General features: G+C 35.0%; 1 protein-coding gene across 2 annotated transcripts in view; it reads right to left on the bottom strand.

Annotated features, from left to right (window-relative positions):
* LOC145268284 (cilia- and flagella-associated protein 337-like) overlaps positions 1–4303 on the bottom strand; it is a 177131-nt gene extending 172828 nt beyond the window's left edge. The window contains exon 1 of one of the 2 annotated variants that reach the window (XM_080123688.1): positions 2538–4303. The gene's annotated coding sequence lies outside the window, so the exon portion shown is untranslated. The remainder of the gene's footprint in view (positions 1–2537) is intronic. The other variant, XM_080123687.1, reaches the window with a different exon arrangement.
* Positions 4304–12123: the final 7820 nt, after the last annotated feature.

Genomic DNA, 12123 nt, shown 5'->3' with positions numbered 1-12123 from the left:
TGTATATAGGTGGTCAGTGAAAGGAGAAATCCTTCTAGACCGAGGCAATTTTAATGCATAATAAAATCACAAGTATAAACAATCGAGACTTTTATTTTTATAAAGATGAAGTGTAGTATCACAAGATACAAATCTTTTTATAATTTTCATTTTTATTAAAAAACAAAACAAAAAAAAATTTGCTATTTGTTTGCTTCTCCATAAAGACAAATTAAATACAAGTAAGTTTAGCGTCCGAAATTTTAAGTTTCTAATGTTTTGTAATTAATATAGTTCATTCTTTTTATTTTTTTCATTTTTATTATAATTATTATTATTATTAGTGTTATTAAAGTTCTGTAAATATATTTAAAAACCGCACTCAGAAAGACTCCCATTTATTTTAATATATTTTGTAAAATTTTTTTTTTTTTTTTTTTTTACATAGGCATCACCACATTATCAAGGTCCAGAGGCCACTCAAGGATAAGGGTTAAAGAGTGTACAGTAGAAATTGGACAATATAGTAATCATTAGTAATGAAAATTTGGTAAATTTGATAACTATATGGAACGGCTCATCAAGAACTTATTTACTTTAGACTTGAACACAACCATATTGTAGTCAGCCGGAAAGCAGGAAAACGGAAGACAATTCCACAGGCGTGCAGTTCTAAGAAAGAAGCTTTGTTCATGGAATCTACGTTTAGGTTTAGGCACAGATAAAGAGTGGGGGGAATTATTGATAGTGTTTACAGCTAGACGAGTGTTTCTTGTGAAAGTTTGGCAAAGGGGGACCATAGATTGAAGCTCAGTCGAACACTTTCCATGAAAATAACGATACATCAGAGACAAACTCGCAACATCTCTTCTGTGAGATAGAGGTTGCAAGGAGGAGAAAAGGACATCTCCTACGAGGCTACGAAGTCTATTTTGAACTTTATCAAGGCAGGACAAGTCCTTTCTAGCAGCTCCTACCCAGATGTGGCAACAGTATTCCATCCTTGGACGTACCTGGCTCTTATATAGATAGAGAATAGCATCAGCAGTGAGATATTTACCGGATCGATAGAAAGATCCCACCATTTTTCCAGCGGCCTTGGCAACAGATTTGATGTACGTGTTCCATTTAAGATCAGGAGTAATGGTTAAGCCCAGAAGCTTGTCAAAACTTGAGGCCTCCTGAAGACGAGAGCCATTCATTTCAATTGATGCCAAATGTGGATTAGAATGTTGATGATGTAAAGAGAGAAGCTTGGTTTTAGATGCATTAAAAGGTCGTTTACTGTCTTAGATGTGCTACCATAAATGGTAGTGTCGTCAGCATAAATGTCTACAAATGATGTAAGGATGTGATTTGGAAGATCATTAATGTAGATCAGGAAAAGAGTTGGGCCCAGGATGGACCCCTGAGGGACACCGGCATTAATACTGTGAGCTTCTGATTTTTGCCCCTCAACTACTACTGTTATGAACCTATCAGAAAGAAATGATTTAATAATTGAGAAGATTTTTCCAGCTATACCATAGCTAGCGATCTTATGAAGTAAACCTTTATGCCATACCCTATCAAAGGCTTTAGATATGTCAAGAGCAATTGCCCTAGAAAAATTGCCACCGTCGAGAGATTTGCTAATCCTATGTGATATAACTGTAAGCACATCTGCTGTAGATCTAGCAGAACGGAAACCATATTGAGTGTCACTAAGAAGGTTATTTTTGTTGAGATGGTTGATTACTTCTGTATTTAACACAGATTCTAGCAACTTACTCATGACGCACAGGAGACATTGGCCTGTTCGTTTCGTTACTTACACAAAAAAGTTTTGTGTAAATAGAAAAAAGTTTTTTTAATCCTTAAAAGTTTTGTAAATATTTAATATTAAAGAAAATATTTTGTAAATATATATTTTTTCTTTTAAATCGTAAAAAGTTTTTGCGAACATTCGGACACGTCTGCTATTTAACGTGTTTACAAACAACCAACGACAATGTGAAGGTCGAACAACCGGTGTCACTTGAAATGTGCGCCTATCTTTGTATTCTGCTACCGGGGTATCTAATCTTTACTTGGTCCGGATGATATGGTTGAAGAAGAAGAAGAAGAAGAAGATGAAGAAGAAGAAGAAGAAGAAGAAGATGATGATGATGATGATGATGATGACGACGACGACGACGACGATGATGATATTGATGATGATGCTGGTATAAATGATGATGCTGATGATGATAATAATGATGATGATGATGATGATGATGATGATGATAACGATGATTATAATAACGATGATGATGATGATGATGATACTGATGATGACGATGATGATGATAATGATGATATTTATGATGACAATGATGATGACGATAACAATGATGATTACGATGATGATGATAACAGTGATGATGATGATGATGATGATGATGATGATGATGATGATGACGATGATGAAGGCGACGACGATGACGACGATGATGATGATGATGATGATGATGATGATGATGATGATGATGATGATGGTGAAGTCAAAGAAAAATGTGCTTGATATTTATTATTATTACCTATGAATAAGCTGATCAGATCTTTCTCTTTTTACAAAACCGCTGACTAGTTGGGCTTATAGATAGTTGATGTCTCCCATTTTAACTTCAAACTCATTTGAAATCTTGGATTCTACAAAATTTAATATCTATTATTATTATTAATGGGATGTGTTGGAGGGTGTGGCAGCGTGATTTATGCCGTTATTTATTCATTAGTTGCTGTATTTTTCTTTTGTTTAGGGGGACACAATGAACACATTGCTGAACCTATTTTAAGAATTGACTGTGGAGGGGGTGTAAATTCATACCTTTTGCCAAAGATTTCAGAAGATATGTCAACTTAAAAGATATAGCAGTTCTTGAAGTCAACTAGCAAATTTTACAGTCTGCATTGATGGCTTAATCAGCACAGGACGTTTTTTGCAATTTTGCAAATATATGTTGTAACAATATTGGACTTTGGATGCGTATAAATAATGTAAAGAACAGTATTTTCGATATAACGATAAATTAAATAAGTAAGTAGAAAATTCTATTAGAAGCTCCACATTTTAGAATTAAAACAACGTGGCAGGATATGACGTTATGGGAAGAAGTCACTAGTGATACATGGTGAATAAGCTGATTAGATCTCTCTTTTTTTTCAAATCTGAAGATCTTTTATTCGCCACACCTTGAAATCCCAGCCTGGATGTAGATCATTATTCCTGAATTTCATGTGAAAACTTTTTTTTTTTTTTTTTTTTTTTTTTTTGCTAAAGTTCATTCTGATATTATTATTACATACAAACTAATACATAGAATGCTTCTGAATTTTTTAGATGAGGATTGATAATATTATTTGGATAATTCAAAGTACTCGTCTCATCTTCAGTGTTATTTTCACAATGTTTTGAAACCTTTTATTTATTCCAAGGGGTTAGGGTAGTCTTGTTCCGTCAGCCATGACTTGGTAGAAATCTTAAGTGATTCGCAATTGTATTCTGAGTGTTACCCACACTGAGGATTGAACCTTCAACCTCCAGAAGAGTGTAACTTTACAAGTGAATTTTACCAAGTATTTTATCACTCAAAATACAATTGCAAATTACTTAGAACTTTTACCCGGCCATGACTGACAGAACGAGTATATGTTACGACCATGGATTAAATAAAGTTCCATTCGAGTTTTCCTAGAGATTCTTCGGTTTAACAGAAAGATTCCCTTTTTTTTTTCTTTTTTTTTTTTACTAGGAGAGAGTGGTTTGGTTTTTATATAAGTGCTCTCTTTCCCTATGGAGGATAGTCTGGAAGGGGGGGGGGTACTGTGAAGAAAAATATTTATCATCTATCAATTAATAATTATTCTTCAAATTTCAGTTTCTTTTGAGAATTATATATATAAAGGCTTTTTTTTTTTTAATGTAAATATCATTCCGCTTGAAAACTCAAATATTTCAGACTTGCATGGAGTTGGATCCAATTAGGCAAGATTGTCTGAATTTCAATTTCCTGTGAAGATTCCTTAAACTTAGGACTTATTTTTATTTATTTATTTATTTATTATTTTATTTTATTTATTTATTTATTTATTTTTGACCAAAGAGGGAGGAGGAAACGTGAAAGTGTCGTGGTCGTCGTCTCCCATCTGCCCTCATTTAGCACTGACCAAGCTGAGCATTTCTTAACTTTGGTGATCCGACGAGAGAAAACAAAACCGTAGTAAAAAAATAAATAGGTACTTGTACAGTTTAGTCAAGACATTAAAAAATGAAAATATCGAAAAAAAAAAGTTTAAATTGTATGTTCTCCGAAAAAAAAAAATTCATTTAATTTTATCAAGTAGGTTTTTTTTTTTTTTACAGCGAAAAAACAATTTATTATGATACCGAGCAAAATGTTCGATTTTCAGGAAGAAAAGCTAGTATTAAAGATGGGGAAGAGTGTCAGCTCTTTAACTGGAGTTATCTCCCTTTGGCATTTCTAAAATTCAAACAATTTTTTTTTTAAATCCAAGATGGCTGCCTTCAACACGCTCTCATAAAAACGTGTTTTTTCCGCTGTAAAAAAAAAAAAAAAAAAAAAAAAAAAAAAAACACCACTTGATGAAATTTTTTTTCCGGAGAACTTCGTTCCATAACGGATACATACAATTTAAACTTTTTTCGATATTTTCATTTTTTAATGTCTTGATTAAACTGTACAAGTACCAACAAATAAATAAATAAAAATAAGAAGTAAATAAATATAAATATACAGTTACTAGCCGAAAAGCTCATCTAACTTTTACTTGTTGGATTAATGAAGTGTTTTCCATTTTGAAAACTAAAAACAATATTTTTTTAATTAGGTCAAACTTAAACGTTACAATTTTGCATATTCGTTTTCTACAAAGTGGGACCTGTGATAAACTAATAGTATCGCAGTAAAATTAGTTAAATAAATGGAAATGAAAGCGGCATAACTTAAAATTAAAAATAGTACTTATGTATTTTTGGTACCGTACTGAAATAATAACGTTATTATTTAGAAAGCTATTCTTAACATGTGGAGAGGAGGGCTCCCACCTAACGATTTAATAATAAAAAAGAATTTAACCGGGAAAAAAAACTATTTCAAAATAGCGCAGTACCAAAAATACATAAGCATCTTAAAAATTCCTTTATTTTAAGTGATTCACTTTTATTAAAATGCATGGTGCTTGTCCAAAATTTCCAGAATTTCCCTTAATATTAAATAAATAAATAAATAAATAATTAAAAAATAAATAAATAAATAAAACTGAAAGAATAAAACTATTAACTGTCGTCTGCTATATTGGCCGAACGTTTCGACGTATTTCGGCGTTTTATGTAAGCTGTGGAAACATGCCGAGGCAACATTCACGGAAAAATGGGTCATTCTCTGCATAAGTACTCAAATTTCTTCAAGAACTACATCATTTGCGCCCTATCTTAGATAAATTCAGTGATTGTCTTCCCTTGCTTTGGCGGGGAGGCTATTGTGCATAAATTAAGCAGTAAGCGAAAGAATAATAAGAAAATTAAGACTACAACAATAATGAAGTGTTGTTTTTGTTGTTGTTGTTGTTGTTGTTGTTTTCTGGTTTAGTATCCAATGGTAACAGTTAACAACAGTAATTTAAATGTCTTACTTACTTATATATATATATATATATATACATATAGATTTAACAAAAAAAAGTTAATCCAAGTTCGCATAAACCGAAATTTAGGTCACGTATAACCTCCGCGGAGAGATGAGGTGAAAATCAAAATCAAAGACAAGGATTAAATGGTGTCTTTAAATTGGTGCCACGAAACGAAACTTTTGTTTCTAGAATAACTGAAAAGAGAGAGAAAGCAAGAAAGAGACTCTATTGTGACATCATAGATCATAGATATGTGTGTGTGTGTGTGTGTGTGTGTGTGTGTGTGTGTGTGTGTGTGTGTGTGTATATATATATATATATATATATATATATATATATATATATATATATATATATATATATATATATATAACAGTAGCAGCAGTCGCGTGTACGTTTATTTGAAAGCAGCTGCAGCAGCCGCAGCTACTAATCGCATTTTTTTTTTCTTTTTTTCGCTTTTTCATCCCAAGCAAGGCATATCGCCATTTCGACGTAAGTGGGCTACTATTTAGAATTGTGTCGAACATTGGACTGGGAGGAGTTAAGCAGCAAGCTGTTTTTACACAGTGTATTTAACATTCTGCAGGTTAGTACAGGGAGGGAATTCCAAAGTCTAGCAGTCTGAGGAAAGAAACTACAAGGGCCGTTCTAAAAGTAACGCTTCCTATTTTTTTTTTTTTTTTTTACTTTTACTGAAAAAGTTAAAGGATTACGACTACAGGAGTGGTACCATTAAAATGAGCGACCTTTAGTGTTACAGAATTTACTTTTCTACATAGTCACTACCGTTCTCAATGCACTTTTGTCAGGAATTCAATCACTGCTTCTGACACACGATAGGGGTTGCTTTTTTAGAGTTTCACACCATCAATATCTGCAACAGAGAGATTAAACTTTCAGATCAAAAATGAATAAGTTCAGTCATCATAGCAATGCAATTTACAACCTCGTCTGATCCATTTGGGCGGAATAAAAAAAAAGTAGAAGGAATTACTTTTGGAACGCCTTTCATATTAGAGTAGAAGGCTTTCTGATATCTAGGGACATCAAGGGGTGGGATTTTGCTGCTTGTCGGGTTAGTCAAGAGTATGTACATCAAGGGGGCATACATCAGAGCACATTCCATTAAAGTACATGTAAAACATGCACAGACATGCAACATTGCAGCGATGAGACAGATGTTAGAGCTTGGACAATAGTGTGGGGCTTGAGACTTTTTTTTGGATCCTGTCTAACAATGAGAGTCTAGTGGTAGAGGTGCCAGTCCAGATGTGCCAACACTACTTCATGCATTGGCAAATTGTGGCTTTGTAAAGATATAGGATTTTTTTTTTTTTTTTACAAAGAGGTCATCCCTTTATGAGGGCCTGGAGGCCACTTGAGGGTAAGGGTTATTGAGTGCACAGTAGTCAATTGAGATAATTTCATAGTAATCGTTAGTAGTAGAAATTTGGTAAATTGGATTATTTAATGGGACGGGTCATCAAGAATTTGTTTACATTGGACTTGAAGACAACCAAATTGTAGTCAGCTGGAAAACAGACTAACAGAAGAGAGTTCCACAGGCGTGCAGTTCTGAGAAAGACGCTTTGTTCGTGGAATCTACGTTTCTGTTTAGACACAGATAAAGAGTGGGGAAAATTATTGGCAGTGGTTTCAACTAGACATGGAGCCTCCCCAAGACAAGGACCATTCATTTCAATTGATGCCAGATGGGGATCAGAGCATTGATGATGTAAAGATAAAAGCTTGGTTTTAGATGCATTAAAAGTAACCAGCCACCTCTTTCCCCATTGTACTGTGTGCTCAAGATCGGAGGAGAAAGAATCAGAGAGAACTTGGTCATTTATTACCTTTGATGTGTTGCCATAGATGGTAGTGTCATTAGCAAAAATGTCTACGAATGATCTAAGTATGTGTTTTGGGAGATTATTGATGTAGATCAAGAAGAGAGTTGGGTCAAGGATGGACACCTGAGGAACTCTATCATTAATACTGAGAGCTTCCGATTTCTGCCCATCAACCACTACTCTTATGATCCTAAACCTATCAGAGAGAAATGATTTAATAATTGAGAAGAGATTTCCAGCCGTACTGTAGCTTGAAATCTTGTGAAGTAGGTCTTCATGCCATACCCTATCAAAGGCCTTTGATATGTCAAGAGCAATTGCCCTAGTAAGGAATGAAAACCATATTGCATGTCACTAAGAAGGTTATTTCTGCTAAGGTGGTTGACTACTTCTCTATTTAACATGGATTCCAGCAACTTACTCATGACACACAGGAGACTTATTGGTCTGTACTAAGAGGGAGATGGCCGATCACATGAATTCTTAAATACAAGGCATACTGATGAGGTTTTCCAGGGTGTTGGGAAGCACTTCTCCTTAAGACAACGCTTAAACAGCTTTGTAAGTATGGGGGCAAGTTCTGGTTGAAGCTTTTTCAGCACTATAATTGGAATGCTGTCAGGGTCAGTTGTTTTACTGGAATCAAGGTTTTTGATTAGCTTGGCAACATCATGCACAGATATTTGTATGTCGCATAGCGTGTTTTCTGATACAGGAGGAAATATGGGGGTGGGTGATGACATTGGTCGTATAGGGTAGAATTAGCTGCAAAGTTTTTGGCAAAGAGTTTGACTTTGTCTAATGCTGATGAGATTACCTCAGGTCCATTGATGATGGTTGGGATAGAGCACACACTTCTGTTCAGGACCCTGTTTGCTATTTGCCAAAATTGATGGGAACCTAGCCGCTGCTCAGCTACTTTGGATTTTACAGACTCAGCATACAACTCTCTTGCATTTTTTATTACTCTTTTACAGTGATTGCTGGCAGTTCTGAAGTCAACTTTAGTCTCAGTACATCTATTATGTTGGAAGCAATGGAAAAAGTGATTTCTGTGCATGATGGCAGCAGCACATTCTGGAAAGAACTACGGCTGACTTTTTTGATGGAACTTTTTCGAGGGTATTCAACGGTCTATACCTACTATTAACCATTCGGTCAGGTCTGATACTATAGAGGACACATCATTTTTAAACATGGAGCACAGAGGTAAGTCAGATATAAATGTACAGAAGCTATCCCAGTCGGTCATAGAATATTGATATACTGTACAATGGAGAGCTACGTCTGAAGACTTATTACATTTCATTTTTATCTTCACTGATACAACCAAATGGTCAGAGCATCCCATTGGAGACATAACAGAAGTTGAACATAGCTCAAGGCAAATTGTGAGAAAAAGGTCTAGAAGATTTGCATAATGACCGTCAGTGTCAGGCACACGGTTGGGTTCATGAACAATCTGAGTGAGGTCATAAGCAATGGTGAAATTGTGGCAGAACCTCTCCCGATCACCTGTCTTGTTTGAGTGGATTAACCATTCTACATTGTGGACATTGAAGTCTCCACAAATGTAAATATTAGCTGGAGGAGGAGCAGACAGGATGTGGTCAATTTTCTTAGATATGCTCTTAAAGATTGTAACTCCACTATTATAGGGGTGATAGAGGGCAAATATAAATGCAGTGGAGTAAGCAAGTGTAACCTGGAAGAACATATACGGTAAATTAGGGTCTTCTCTGGAGATGTCCCTTCCACATGGAAAGCCATCTCTAATGTAGGCACATATTCCATGCCCATGGCGATCTTGGGGATCAGATTTGGATGTTAAGTTAGTGTATCCTTTAATTACAAACTCATCTAGGAAAATGGTCGGTCCAATTCCAGTTTCACTTAAGAATAATAAATCCAGTTCAGTCTCCTGTAATTGGGTTTTAACCTCTGGAAGGTTGGAATGTAGACCCCTGATGTTGAAGAAGGTGACATGGTAGTGAGGGTCTACGTTGGAAGATAGAATTATGGGTTTATTCGTGTATTTTTTCTGGAGACTTTTCATGGAGAAGTTTTGGGATTTGTGGAACAGGTCAACAGTCTTGGTTAGGGCAGAGTAGAGAGGGAAAGTAAGAGAGAAAAAGAAAGGAAGATTTTTTTTTGTAGCATATGATAAGTAAAGCCGTAACAATTACCCATTAATCCCATTAATATTGCATCAAGAAGCCCCACCAGAAGCTACTGCATGGTCCAGAATCCATTCACCAAATGGCAATACAGCAGCCCCAGTATTTTGCACCTGCTGATAGAACAGCCTCTTTAGTGGTTACTCCATGGTTCGGGTCTTTGACTTTCAGGCGGTTAACGTCAGCCGAGATAAAACATTTACCTCTAGCACCCTTACTAGTGACATGGCCACCAGAATAGTCTATATCTTTATTTCATTGTTTTATTAATTGTGTAATAGGCTCTCTCATATCAGTAGTTTTCTAGCATGGCAGACTGAGCCCACCTTGGCAGCAGCCTTGGCAATGTTCTCAATGTACTTGTCATGCAATCAGTGATGGAGTATCAGAAGAGATTGTAAATTGCATTGATATGATGACTGAACTCATGCATTCTTGATCTGAAAGTTTAATCTCTCTGTTGCAGATATTGATGGTGTGGAACTCTAAGAAAGGAAAAAAGCTTAGTCTTGGTAGCATTAAATGTTACCATTCCACTTATGGTGCGATTCCACTACAGGTCGGATATATGTACATTCGTTTTTCCCTCATGTCTATTATAAAGCGCTGTGTCATCAGGAGATATGCCCATCTTGGACACAATTTTATTACAGAGGTCTTTTATGAATATCAGAAATAATAAAAGTCCAAACACACACACATACACACACACACACACACACACACACGCACACACACACACACACACACACATGTATATATATATATATATATATATATATATATATATATATATATATATATATAAAGTTATAAAGATATATATGGCAATTAGCTACACAGAATATTCCACGTTTCATTCTTGCAAGAATTCGTCCAGCTTATGCAAAGACTTGTGGTTACCGTATGTTTTTATATATGCACATGCTATTGAATATTTAGTTAGCCAATCAGCTTCCTAGTTTCCACTACATCCATCTTAATCAGCCAATGGGTGGGCACTTTCAGGACAATGATGCGGTTGACCTTAGTTTCACCTCTTCCTTTGTTTTTAAGGAGAAGATATCTAAGTAAGCTGACCTATTTTCAACCTAGGTGTAGTTAGATATTTAAAAAAAGAAACACACACACACACACACACACACACACACACACACACACACACACACACACACACACACATACCAAATAGAATTAGAGGAATTCTTTAAAACGAGACTTATCAGGATGATGCAAAGCTCACCAATTGAGGAGGAGCTTAGATAGAAGAGAAGAATAAAAGAACGACAATATAAAAATATATAAATTTTATCGCTGATTCATTACGGAGATTGCATCAATTGTATCCTACATCCCCAATCGATGTCATCTCCCTATTGAATCAACGATAAAATTTATATGCATTAGTATATATTTTTATATTGTTGTTCTTTTATTCTTCTCTTATATATATATATATTAAATTTTTCTGAGTCTGTCAGCTTGTCTGTTTGTTTGTCCCATTTTTTCCCCCTGAAACTACTGAGCCGATCTGGCTGAAATTTTGTATAAAACCTTGTTATGATAACGGGCAGCAAAGTAAGTATTATGATATCCATTTGATCCGCAGTTAGGGATTAATAGGGATTAGTCACCACAATACCACATTTACTCTAGAAGTTTCCTTGGAAACTACTGGATCGATCTGTCTGTAACTTTGTATGGACTTTTGTTATGATATGATGCAGCAGACTAAATATTATGGTGCCCGTTTGATGCAGAGTTAGGGATTAGTAGGGATTAGTCATCAAAATATGGTATTTAGTCTAGAAGGTTTCAGTAACTACTGGTCCGATCTTACTGAAATTTTGTATGAACCTTTGTCATAATAAGGCACGGCAAATTAAATATGGTTTTTGTTTAATTTACAGTCAAAGATTAATAGTATTTAATGCAAAAATGTGCACAAATTTAACCATATTCAGCCATTAATTTGGCATAAAGCTCTCATTATAAGCTAACAAGCTGTAACTTTTGCCTGTTTTTAATGTGCTAAAAAGTAATTAATAAATAAATTTTTATATACCCTGCATAATGTATGTAATTCATTTTCATTCCTTCTTCTTCTTGTCCATTTTCCTTCTCATTTTGAATTTTATGCATGTATGATGCAAATGCTTCAGTACTTATGAATAAAAAGAGTTCAATCTCTTGTTGTCAGCATAATTCAGGGGAGACAATTGTAATATGGTTCAAGGAATGGTAACTCCTGAGCAAACTGAGCGGGCATCAGTAATATCAAGTGTAAGATAAAATACTTGCCAGCTAGTTTGCCAAATCATAACCAACTTATCATCACCTCCAGATGCCCGGTGTTTTCCACTGTGAGACCACCTTACACAATTCACACAACCTAAAACAAAATAATAAGATAAAAAAAAAAATGCTTCAATGAATCCAAACTA

This window comes from Euprymna scolopes, chromosome 43 (genome assembly GCF_053919585.1).
Source record: "Euprymna scolopes isolate OS-2025 chromosome 43, ASM5391958v1, whole genome shotgun sequence".
Lineage (NCBI taxonomy): Eukaryota > Metazoa > Mollusca > Cephalopoda > Sepiida > Sepiolidae > Euprymna > Euprymna scolopes.
The sequence above is the reverse complement of the archived record's forward strand: the minus strand, read 5'-3'. Positions and strand labels throughout refer to the sequence as shown.